This window comes from Pavona decussata, unplaced genomic scaffold, assembly GCF_977016875.1.
Source record: "Pavona decussata unplaced genomic scaffold, jaPavDecu1.1 SCAFFOLD_92, whole genome shotgun sequence".
Taxonomy (NCBI): Eukaryota; Metazoa; Cnidaria; class Anthozoa; order Scleractinia; family Agariciidae; genus Pavona; species Pavona decussata.
In genome coordinates, this window is record NW_028145509.1 from 3863861 (window position 1) to 3876355 (window position 12495).

At 37.3% G+C, this 12495-nt stretch overlaps 1 long non-coding RNA gene across 1 annotated transcript; it reads left to right on the plus strand.

Moving 5' to 3' along the window:
* The first annotated feature begins 523 nt into the window (after positions 1-523).
* LOC146473947 (uncharacterized) lies at positions 524-10170 on the plus strand. Its single transcript, XR_014866265.1, has 4 exons — positions 524-784; positions 1436-1576; positions 7261-7329; positions 8880-10170. It is a non-coding gene; the product is annotated as an uncharacterized LOC146473947 (long non-coding RNA).
* The last annotated feature ends 2325 nt before the right edge of the window (positions 10171-12495 follow it).

A 12495-nucleotide genomic window follows, 5' to 3' on the forward strand; every position in this document is an offset into this window, starting at 1 on the left:
GTTCTGAATTGATTCAGACACCGTACTTCACATGAACTAACTTCATTGGATACGATTCGGCTCATATGAAGTACGGCGTTTGAAAAGGGCGTAAATTGTGATTAAAATTATTTTTTATATTTATAGCCACCCCTCTATCCAGCAGTAAAAAATGACAATGAGATTCAACCCTTCTTTTCTTGTTATCTAGCAAAGCTGACTCTTGCTAGCTTAATATTTCTGTGTCAACTCAAATTTTAAAGCCAATAAAATTTTGTTGGTAATGTTCACGAGATAGGTGGTGTCTTACCCCAGACAAGGTGGAAGTATGTATAAAATGGTAAAATCCGAGATCGTCGCCGAGACCCTCATTTACAATCCAAAACCGAGCCTTACAATTTTCAATTTATACCGGATGCAGATAAACTACAGTCTTCATTATTTTTTGTCATTTCCAGTCAATCGCCATTGAGTTTTTACTTGTCTTTATAATCTGCATTTCTTATCATGCTGATTTGAATTGCAAATTTGCTGCTAAAATTCATCTTTAATTCATCTCTCACCTTGCACATGGCACCGTTCGCAAAGTTAATAGTCCAGTATCTCAGAAATCGTCCTTTCGGAGTTTTTATGGAGTAATATCTTTACCTAAAGAACGTCAAGGCGACTACAAATCGCTGGGGAACCACAAGACTGTAAAACAAGTACAACACTGAAGACAAAACGACGCAGAGATCAAGGTTTTGACGTTCATCAATGCTGGATTAACGAAATGAAACTTCAAGGAACATTCATTCTATAACAGGTAATTTCTCTACGACATACCAAGATTGATAAGTTAATCTTGAAATGAAAGTCAAGCTGCAAGTTTTAAATTAGTTTAATTTTCGTGGCCGATCATTCGTTTTGCTAAAAGTTGGGGGAGAGGAGTGCAAATCTGCCCTCAAGAACTTTGGACGTCTTAATACATGCAAAAAGTACCCCAAAACTTGGCAGTGAAACTGCTCGCCTGCGGCTTGTGGTTCCAGCTGTATTTTGAACATTTATGACGCCATTCTATGGTATATAAGAGTGTAGACCATGCATATAAAACTGCGTCGATTTGCCAGTGTTAGTTGGTCAATTTTCGGCGGATTTCCAAGATGGCCGAAATTTGTAAATATAGTGGCGTCATCCCAGTGTCAAAGGACGTCATTAGTTCTTATACTCACGGAGAGCCACAAAGAAGGCAATCTTGAAAGTTTTGTGTGTCCTCTAAGTTCGATCGTTGATGCATAGCTGTAGTGCTCTGGAAGGCGGGAGGGGGGGGGGGGGGGGCGATGACAGTGCCCGGCGGTGAGAGGGAGGAATCCACCCTACTCCCCTTCCCTTAAGGTCTAAGATAACCTAAAACAGCCCGTAGATAATGATCTTTAATCTCATCAATTTATACCTATATTTTGTTCTAAATTATTAGGATAAATGTTTACAAGAGATTCAGGAATTTCAATGGAGCTAGCAGCATGTTACCAACCCTGTTTTCTCAGTGCAACTCACAAGTTGTTGCGTGAGCACAAATGGTATCCATCAGCAATGTCAAATGGCCCTACATTTGAAGGTGATTAATTAAATTGTGGAGATTTTAAGCGAAGTAACTGATACCTAACCTTGTTATTCTCTACCTTAAAAAGTAGAGGTTATGTTAGAAAATCAGGGGCCTGGGTTTTAAAGTGAAATCGATATTTTTCTTTCGGGTGTATTAGATAAAACAATTAGTGATATAACCAATCTTAGATTCCGGCAAAACTATGCATTGAGCTACGAAGCGTTAGGATTTTTGTCCAAACATGGTTTAAGATATTGCTTATCCATTCAGCAGTTTCAGAGTTTGCCCTATACAGCACAGGTATGCTCGTTTAGAAGGAAAAACGATAATGACTTCAGGTGTCACTGTGATCTTTCAATGGGAACAAAAAGTCATGTAAAAAATATTTATCACAAGTGCTTTTAATTTTAGGGCAAACAGTAAATGCAACCGAGTGGAGTTAATCAGAAGTACCGTGATTTAAAGAGTGAGATAAATTGTTGTTGACAAAAAAAGTAAGTCTATTAATTGCTTGACAAGAGTGACAGAATTACTGGGCCATTTAAACAGCAATTAATTGTTTGATTTGTAGCGTTCCACCAAGCACGGTAAGATTATCGCTTGATGGTGCTCGATACCTTGTCTTAACTAAACCTTGTCTTGTACTAAACTATACCTAGAAGACGGTATTCAACATGTAGTGTTATTGCCTGAAAAGACCAGGTATTTATACCAGTGCACTGATCTGGGTTGAATGAGAACATCATTTTACTGGCTAGGAGATAAACCTGAATGAACTGAGAGGGGTTGCCGGAGACGCCTTTACACGTTAACGTTTGATTTTACTTTACGAATGCGCCGCATAAATTCTATTGCCATCGGAAGCTGGCTGAGCCCACGCTGTTTCAGAGGCATTACTAAGCGACACCGCTAATTTATTTGGCGCGTGGATACAACTGAGTAATTTATCCCAATTAAAGTGACGATAAAACCTGAACTGAGTGGACTAGTGGAGCTACCACAGGCACCTTTAAATGTTAACGTTCTAACTTACTCGCGTTACGCACAAATTGAATTGACATCGAATTTCGCCTTGCAAACAAATTGATCCGCACATTAAGCCCTCACATGCCACGTACTGTTTTGTATATAGCATTTCGTTCACATTTTTTTAATGGCTTGGGTTGGTATGGAACTGGTCTGTACCCCTCTACAGCCCACCCTGCCTCATCTACTGTTTAAGAGTGGCCGTCTGTAATTTTCAACTAATGTGTTTTGGGTGAGAAAAAATAAAATTCCTCAAACTTTCTCAAAACAAAGGACTAGGTAAGTGATTTACATTTATATAACTTTTGGGTCAATCAAATAAATATTTTAGCTGTAGGACAAATAATTTGGTTTTTCAGCTCTCGGAAGGCACTCAGGGATCATTTTACTACAGATCGTAAACATCTGGATTTGGATATAAAACGTAACTAAAACTAAACGCCAAGTTGAAACTCGAAATCAGAAGACATTTATGATTAATTCAGGATGGTTATTTCCAATTTTAATAATAAGGTGAATATTTTATCGATTTTTTAACTTGTCTCTTTTGTGAACCATGTCGGCAGGTACAAAAATCGGCTATATTCAAATGAAAATATCGCCAATGGTACATTACTAGACTTCATAAAAGTACACCCCAGTTAAAGAGCAACGTCTTCCCTTCAAATATATGCAATAAAATTTTGGGGCCAACGTACCTACGAAATTTGACAGTTGAAATTACAAAGTGCACTTTTGTAAACAAACACTAAATTTTCCAATAGCTCAACGACGACGAGTCAATGACATGCGGAGGAAAACAATCTAAAATCCCCTCGTGTCATGAAATACCCGAAGTGAACAAAATATTTTGCTTCCTGTTATATTTTTTGTGGATTAAAAACATTTTTTCGATGAATCATCCGCGAATTTTGAAAGAAACAAGACAAGTTTTGAAAAAGTATTGTTTAATTGTCACACCACCTGTTCAAAAGATAAGCAAATTCCGCGCTTCAAAAACAATCTAAATTAATAAATTATTTGACTTCTATTCCATACGTGAGCCATAGGCTATCTACGAGAAACGTACCTTTGCAGTGGATGGTACTTTTGAGGCCAGATGGTGAGGATCTGTGAAACGCACGTAACTGAGTCTCGCAAAGATTTACGAGCTGTCAACAAGTTGAATTGCGTGACATAAGCACAGAAAGTTGTCCGCCCACCTGTCTGTCCATCGATGATCAAGTAATTTCGCGTTCATTTCTCGTGACAATCATTGGCCCCTTCACAAAGCAATTACTACTTAATACAGGTCATGGCGACATGCGGTTACTCAACCTTCGTCGGTGGAACATGCAGTTTTAGTGCAGCAAAATAGCAAATCCTGCAGTGGTGAGGAGTATAGCGCTAGAGAGTGGTGTCAAGGACAGAAAAGCACGTCTAAAATCATGCTACGTCCGTGGTGCTTCCTTGCAAAATGAGGCGCAGTTAGTGTTACTCCTAGCTAGAGCAGGTAATCAACTGAACCAGAGTAGTAATGCGGTAATAAAAAATTTATAGTTTGAAGTTACACTATTCCTATCCCTAATTAACAAAACATTTACAAGTCTGCTTGATAAAAAGGACAATTCCAACATAATACCTGGTCAAGAAATTAAGATTAAAACTAGCCCGCTATTTGAGTTGCGTTATGTTTCTTCTCGCGTAGCACTCCCATTCCCTCCGGGGGAGGGGTAAAGGGTAAGGTGGGAGATGAGGAGGGTCTGTGGTTTCATCGTCTTAGGTGTCCCGGGTAGGTGTGGAAATTTTAACCAGGCGAGCAGGAGAAGTGAACACAAACTCCTGGAGAGAAATCGAAAAAACAACTAAAGTAGGAAAGTTTTGGTCCCATGCGCTCTCCGTGCATTCCCTCGCGAGCCTTCCCCGACTGCTACGTAGGCTACGAATTTCAGAGTAAAATGATTTATGTTTAATGGTTACTTTAATATTGTAAGGGTAATGCCCTAAAGATTTATTTTTCTGAATTTTAAACTACTATGACGTCAATAAATTCCAAAATGATGGGGCGCGCGGAAAGTTTAAAAGCAAAAGTCGTTTCCCTTCCAAATGAACGAAAAATGTCTGGAGAGGAAGGAGAAAAACAACCAAAGTAGGCACTTTTTGGTCCCCTAAGCACTCCATGCATTAACTCGCTACCCTCCCCCGCGAGCCTTCCTCGCTCGTTCATCAACTTCGTTGACATCTTTGCTAGTAGCTGTGCAATACCCGAGGTTAAGGAAAGCTCCACTCAGTAGAATTAGAGAAGAAAAACGATTCCCACGATGAAGATGATCAACCAACAAAGCTCTTCACTTACCCGGTTGACGGATATGTAAAACTTTTCCAGCGTTACAGCTCTTAAGAGAACCATTTTCAGGACGGTAAATGTGAAATTGTCCTCGAAAGGGAGAACTTATTCGACAAGGCCAGAATCGCCTACAGAGACAAACTTCTTCGTGGTTCTGATATTCAACCAGCTAGTGGCAAGATCCACGCTTCGAGGCCCCGCTGAAGAGATTCAAACACAAGCCGGGCTGGGCACGATAAAGCAGGCTAAACGTTTCACTGAAAGTAAGAATGCTACCTTGATGAAAAGTTTACCATTGGACAGGAAACCGGCCATAAGCTTCGTGCAGCAGCCGTAGCATGTGACATAAGGTTTGCTAAGGACAAAGGCGGAAATAGAAGGTTTACAGTAGATGATTTCCTCACTCCTCAACAAGCTAAAGAACAGCCAAGAAGACACCCCTGAAGAAGACATAATTGCCGCTGAGGGCGGGCGAAGCTGCTTATTCACTAACTCGCCAAACTATTCTTGACCAGTGTCTGTTATCCCATCCAGTCACTTTCGAATCATTTAACCTCTCTAACTTAAACGCGTCGAATGGATTCAAAAAGCTTAGGATCATCATGCTCCGCAAAATGTGTGAATCTTGATTTGATTTAATAGATGTCACCCATTTCTCAAAGGCATGTAAGGCACCGTACATCGAATTACAAAGGTGTCTCGTGCATGAGTGCAGCTGTGCACTTCACCAAAAATGATTGCAAAATCTTTGCATAAGTCTTGTAACAAAACGGTATATAATAGTTAGCATTTGATGTATTTTCACGTCTTCCACGCCTTCGAGTTGTACTTTACTTCCTTTCGTGGTTAATACGTAGAGAGATGTAGACAACTTGTTGGCGGAATGTAGGAACCGGAACTAGAATATCTCTACTAGGCTGTCATTAGACAACAAAGGCGTTTCAGAATTTTTTGTCATGACTCAGACCCCCTTCCAAGAAACTTGCTACATGTGCTGCCAGTCTCCTGTAAAGAAAAAAAGCGAGGCGGTGCTACCAATAAAGTTAGTAAAATCCAGCTGAAGCCGGACTACATCCAGACTGAAAATCGGCGATATATTAACGCAGGTTTGGGGAAACATAGAATGTTCAGTTTCAGCAGTAGGCGCTTGATTGCTTTCTTGTTTAGCTAAGTAGTCTGTATCTGATATCCTCTTATTTGATATAGCTTCACATGAAAAAACGTTTTCTCTAAAACTGATATCAGATAATCATTTGCGCGGCTCGGCACTCACGTATTCCCGACCCGAGTGACCTGGGGACGACAATGTGTATGTAACGCAATCTTTTTTCCCTTGCCAACTGCTGGATCAGGAGATCTCTCGCTACTTCATGCGCCACAGAAAAGATACTTCTATTGTCGGAAAGGAAACATTAGCTTGACGACCTCAGTTAATGTAAGGATCTCGAGAGTCGTTGGATCTTTCGAATACCGCAAAACATTCAGTTTTTCCGTGACGAACAGCGGGAGTTACAGTCAAAGAATGGTCAAAGTTTGCCTTCTTTGTCGAAGACTGTATAAACTTCACCACAAATTACGCAGAAACATGTTTCCATTCCGCCATCCCACTGGGAAGGTAACTGAAAGCATTCCTTTTTCTCAAGGTCAGAGTATCTTCAGCACGTAAGTGGATTTTGTAATGTTTTTCTTTCCGTATGTCATTGACTCGTCGTTGTTGAGCTAATTAAAGATTGCGTTTGTTTACAAAAGTGCACTTGGTAATTTCAACTGTCAAATTTCGTAGGTACGTTGGCCCCAAAATTTTATTGCATATATTTGAAGGGAAGACGTTGCTCTTTAACTGGGGTGTACTTTTATGAAGTCTAGTAATGTACCATTGGCGATATTTTCATTTGAATATAGCCGATTTTTGTACCTGCCGAAATAGCTCCCAAAAGAGACAAGTAAAAAAATCGATAAAATATTCACCTTATTATTAAAATTGGAAATAACCATCCTGAATTAATCATAAATGTCTTCTGATTTCAAGTTCTAACTTGGCGTCTAGTTCTAGTTACGTTTTATATCCAAATCCAGGTGTTACCGATGTGTGGTAAAATGATCCCTGAGTGCCTTCCGAGAGCTGAAAAACCAAATTATTTGTCCTACCGCTAAAATATTTATTTGATTGACCTGAAAGTTACAAGAATGTGAATTGCTTATCTAGTCCTTTCTTCTGAGAAAGTTTGAGGAATTTTATTTTTTCTCACCCAAAACACATTAGTTGAAAATTACAGACGGCCACTCTTAAATCGTCCTTAATCTTGACTAATGCTTCACAATGAGAAATTATTCTCTCTGATAGGGATTCAACTCAAGCAGAGAGATTGACGGGAAGGAGAAAAGAAGAAAATCAAAGATATTGCTGACAATGGTGAGTTTTGATAAAGTTGTGTTTGTCTTAATACTAGTTGAGTTGAGCTGCTGAAGATATTTTCGAAGCTCAAGGCCCTTAAAAATTCAAAGCGTAGGAATCTTACAACATTAACCTTGCATCATGAATAAATATTAAGTTAACGCGTCACACTTTTGCCCGGTAAATGAATTCCACGTTCTCTTGTCTCGTGACCTATAAGAACTCTCATGAGTATCGATACATAATGTCAATGACATCAATTATTTGGAGAATGATGAAGACCTTCCTGTAGTTTAAGAGAATTTCCACTCTTGCAACAAAGTGACGTTAAATTGTTGGAAAAGTTTGATTGAAAAAGTGGATGTTTCATTGCTCTACAAATCAGATTTTATTATCGCGTAGTTTCGCTTTTAAATTTTCTTCGCGACACCAATTTGGATTCCATGACGTCATAGGGCTGCTCAATTATTCTACACAAAAGAACATCTGCTTCCTGACAATATCGGCAACCGTATGACGTCATAAAACCCAAAATGGCGGAGCGCAGGAAATAACGAGCGATAATCATATGAACTTTTTAAACTAAGCTTTGAAATTGAAACATTGTTTTTAACACTTAACGGTAATTTGTTTGTAAGAATAGAAGTTCCCTTTATCACACGCTCCAAGTTTCTTGCGAGCAACATTGTGCCAATGTTAGCCTCATTGTCACACCGTTTCTCGGCACTAAGAAAAATGGGGAATTTTTCGAAATCTCGTTAGTGAGAAGTATCACGTAATGTCGAGGAGTCCATAAGGCGCAACGAGTGAAGTTTGACTCGCTCGAAGATCGGCCTTGTATCTTGAACGTTACCTAACTTAATAAAATCAGTTTACTTGTGTTATTCCCAAAACTAAAAGAGAGATATCCATAACATCTGGGTTTGTCAGAGGACATTTTGTTCAGGTGACATGTTCTCTTATGGATTGAGACGTTTCCATGGAAACAACGGGGAATGAAGGACGTTCGAAAAGGTTTATTTTAGAGTCGCAATTTGACAATGATGACGTTATTATTCTGATCGTTCACCATCTTCAGTCGGCCATCTTCAAAAGCAATAACAAGAGGCTAAACTCAACTCAATATGTTAGAAGTTATCCAAGAAAAAGTAAAACATATTTCAGCGGTGAACTGAACAGGGAATTCAAACATTGAAGTTCATGACATCGGACAAAACGGGCTACTTTTTCTAAGTTAAGTTTGACTTAGGCCATAGCTTAATCCATTTATTTGTTTATAACTGAGTCATTTGAAGTATTGACAATAGTGCGTGTAGTCACACATTTCCCCCAGTCAATTCCAGCTATTCCCCCCCCCCCCCCCCCCTTCGAGCAGACCCTCAAGCATACAATTTTTTTTTTAAATAAACTGGCGAATCCCACGGCCGGGACAAACAAGGCGTTTAAATGCCCCGGGGAACTGCTATACTGAAAAATAAGTTGATTTCGGCTTTGTTTCTGGGCGAGACTGAACCTATACAAATGATAAAACTTAAACTTTCTAATTGCAGATTTTGCTTAATTTTCAGGTCACTTTGTAGACAACAAGCCTTAACAACACAAGCATGGGAACAAGAGCAAGTCAAGCACTTTTTTAGTCAAGGTAGAACATAGGTATTAATTATTTTCCAAAGGCTTATTAAGATCGAACTTTATTTTCTTCGGTGAATCGAATTAATTCTCTGTAAACACGAAGGCGCACTTTATCAAAGGGCCTCGATTAGCATTTCATTTCGACGTAAATTTTCTACGTATTATTTTTTTTATATTTTATCGCTTTCAAGAAATTTCACTCTTCGGTAAACCACATTGTTTAGATTTCGTAACAGAGCGGAGAGAAATGTTGTTTTTTTTTCGTTAAAGAAACTATTTATTCTATAGTTGAGGCATGTGTTTAGTCAACTTTAGATCTTTAAAATTCTCTTAATCTGCTTGGTTTTGTAAGGTTTTTAAAGGAACTATGTCTTTTATAATAGACTTGATCAAAAACAAATTTATACCAAAGCAACCGTAACGGAGCAAAATTTTGCGTGTCGTATAACTTGGATTCGAATTTTCTCGCAATTGTAAGCTACTTTAAGTCTTTTTCTTGAAGTTTAATTCAAATTTTAGTGTACAGCCAAGTTTGATGGAAGAAATCGTGAAAAGTTGTACTCACCGGTGATTTATAGTCATAAACTTTTTAAATATGCATTTTGCTTACTTTTTAGCGGTAAAACATTTTCAAATGCAATCTCGGTTGAAACCATGAATTTCAAAATGAAAATCTCGACTAAATCGCATGCCGATATATTTGGACCCGCTCGTTATAACAGCAAACAAATGAAACTAGGTTTTTCATGGAAAGTTCTTGTTTATAGTGCGTCTTCGTGTTCATTTTGCATTCGCGAAGTTTATAAAACTAATAGGTTTTCTTTGAAGCAATTGCACGAAGTTTTTTGCAAAATTAGTTTGTCTAGAAATGGAAATTTTTAGCAAAGTCTGATATCACAACCGTTCATGTTTTAATCAAATTTGACTAATACGTGTTCAAAATTAATAAATTTTCGCTGAACTTAATATTTTGTTGGTACTCGTTTGCTGTTAGGGTAACTGCTGTTCAATTCTGTCTAATTTTCCCGCCAAAAAACTTAGAAAAAATACGGGCGCTAAAACTACGCATGCGCCGTTTTTTTTTTTTATTTTCCACATCGTTACTATCTGTTTGAAAATTTTGAATTTCCCGCCAAAAGACTTCGAAAAAATACGGGCGCCAAAAATACGCATGCGCCGTTTTTTTTTTTAATTATTTGCATTCAGTGAATGATACCACTACAACTAAAGAACTTATAATTTCAACAATAAAAGTCACACTCAAGCAAACAATTGTATTAATTTTATTGTTTCCTTTATTTTCTGTCTTATACAATAAATACTTTAGTGAATTAATTTTTAATTAAAAGGTATGCACAAATTTTTTTTTCTGTATATACTAAGTCTTTTGGCGGGAAAATTTGGAAAAATTTGCACAGCGTTTCCCCTGGCAACAAATTTGGCCAAAAAAATAATCAGGGTACTCTTTGAACATTTCTCGCTCAAGAGAAATTCAAAGAGTGACCCTACAAATTTTGCCCGCCAGATAAACATAAACCACCTCGGATAGAAACTTAAAGCAATTGTCAATTTATGTTCAATTTCTGTGTAATTTAAAAAGCGAAAGTTTTAAATTTTCAACGAAGCGTTCGTTTTAGTAAAGTTTCATTTCCCAGATGGTTTATGCTTCAACAATCTAAAGTTATCTTTACAAGGCTAAATAAAGCTTGCCAACTTTTGTTGTCAAATACAAGTTGGCGTGAAAGAACATTACAATCACAAAAAATGGCTTTCAAACATGCTGAAAAACTGTTTTTTTTTTGCAACGTTTTAACACGCCAAATCCTATTTGACAACAAGAGATTGGAAACCTCAGTTTGCCGAGTGAGGACGACTTAAGAAGTAAAGAAGCGACATGGCAATTTAAGACAAAATTTTGCAACAGAAGAAGAAACGTTTTTGGCTGTCGCGAAATACTGATTGTTTCAGGAAAGTTTTAAAATATAATTAATTCTTAAAGTCTTTTCCTTCCAACTGTTGCGAAATTGTCTAACTTGCAATGCCACTTTTTGTGACCTTGTTCAGCCAGCAGAGAACTAAACTCCACGTCCATATACAGTGTTGCACAGGACAAGACATTAGTGGTGAAAGCATTTCGAAAAGATGCACGTACAACCCTCACCCAAATTTCAAAACTATTCTGTTTTGCGAGTATCAAGACAATTCGTTCTAACTGATGTTCGAAATTCTTTTTGCTCTATTTTTCGTTTCTTTGCTAAGATTTTACTTTTGCGATCAATAAAGACAATTTTCACTGGTAATCACTTAATTCACGCCTTCTCTCAGTTCTAATCCTTTTTGGTAAAATGTTAAAAAACAATTGTCTAGTTAATTGGAAAACAATCTGTAGCTATGGTACAATATGTAGTTATTTAGTTTTCATTGATCGAGATAATCGGCAATATCTTGCTTACAAGTTTGATGAATCGATCTCGTTTTAGCAATTTTTTTCAACTATCAATCAAAAGAATTCTGTATATATCCACTCTTTAGTTTCAGCCAATTTTCGTCCTATTTCAACACCGCTGTCCTTAGTGATTCCTTGTTGTTGTGTTTTTCATTTGTCGCAATTTCTCTTTGTGTTTTTCTTTCGTTTCTTTGCCAATTCTTATTGAAAATTAACTGACGTTTGAGCTTTCACGCATTCCCCTTGCCCAATGCAACACTAATACAATCAGTTAAACAAGGTCTTAAATATCAAGTACGCTACTGAAACTAATGTCTGGTTGAGATAACTGATACAAACAATTCAAGCCTAAAAGCAGCAACTAGACTGAGAGACCCAACGCCTAAACGCAAAGTAGATTTTGCATACATTTCTTTTTTCTACAAATTCGATTTTTGATGTAATGGACTAAACAAAAACAAAACTAAAATCTGGTTCTTTCGAACATGAAGAAGTTCCTGACCTGGGGCCGAAAAGTTCATTTTTTGTGTGTAAGGTTTTGATTTCCACCCAATGATTTTTTTTTATTTTGTTTCTCATTTCTAGTACTTCAAAGTGCGAATTATATTCCAGAACAGAAGATAATTTTTTAAAGAACTTTATACCCATTCCTGGCTATATCAACCTATATATTCCAACGAACGACTTGTGTAGGAATTCACAAAAAAGTTTTAGTTTAAAGAAATATACAAATTTCTCTACGGTACCAGAAAATAGCTGGTATGAACTCAATTTGATAACTTTAAAAAAGAAGTAAATATTAAAATGAACTTTAAAAAATTGACTTGCGGTTATTGATTAGTGGAAAGTTTTGACTGTCTTAGAGGAATTTAAGTTTTTTTTTCCCGAAACGTTTGAAACAAAATCTGAAGATTTCTCAGACCTGGAAACTCCAAAGTCCAGTTTCAAATATTCTACTGCAATTGTCCGGCTGTAAGATACATCTTTAAAAACTTAAAATACAAGATTGGTGGAAATAAATACAAATAAATGCATAATCATGTATTCCACTGGTGTGAAAGTTAAGTTTTTTTCCAAATTTAATTTTGTCCCTAGCCTTCCTTTCA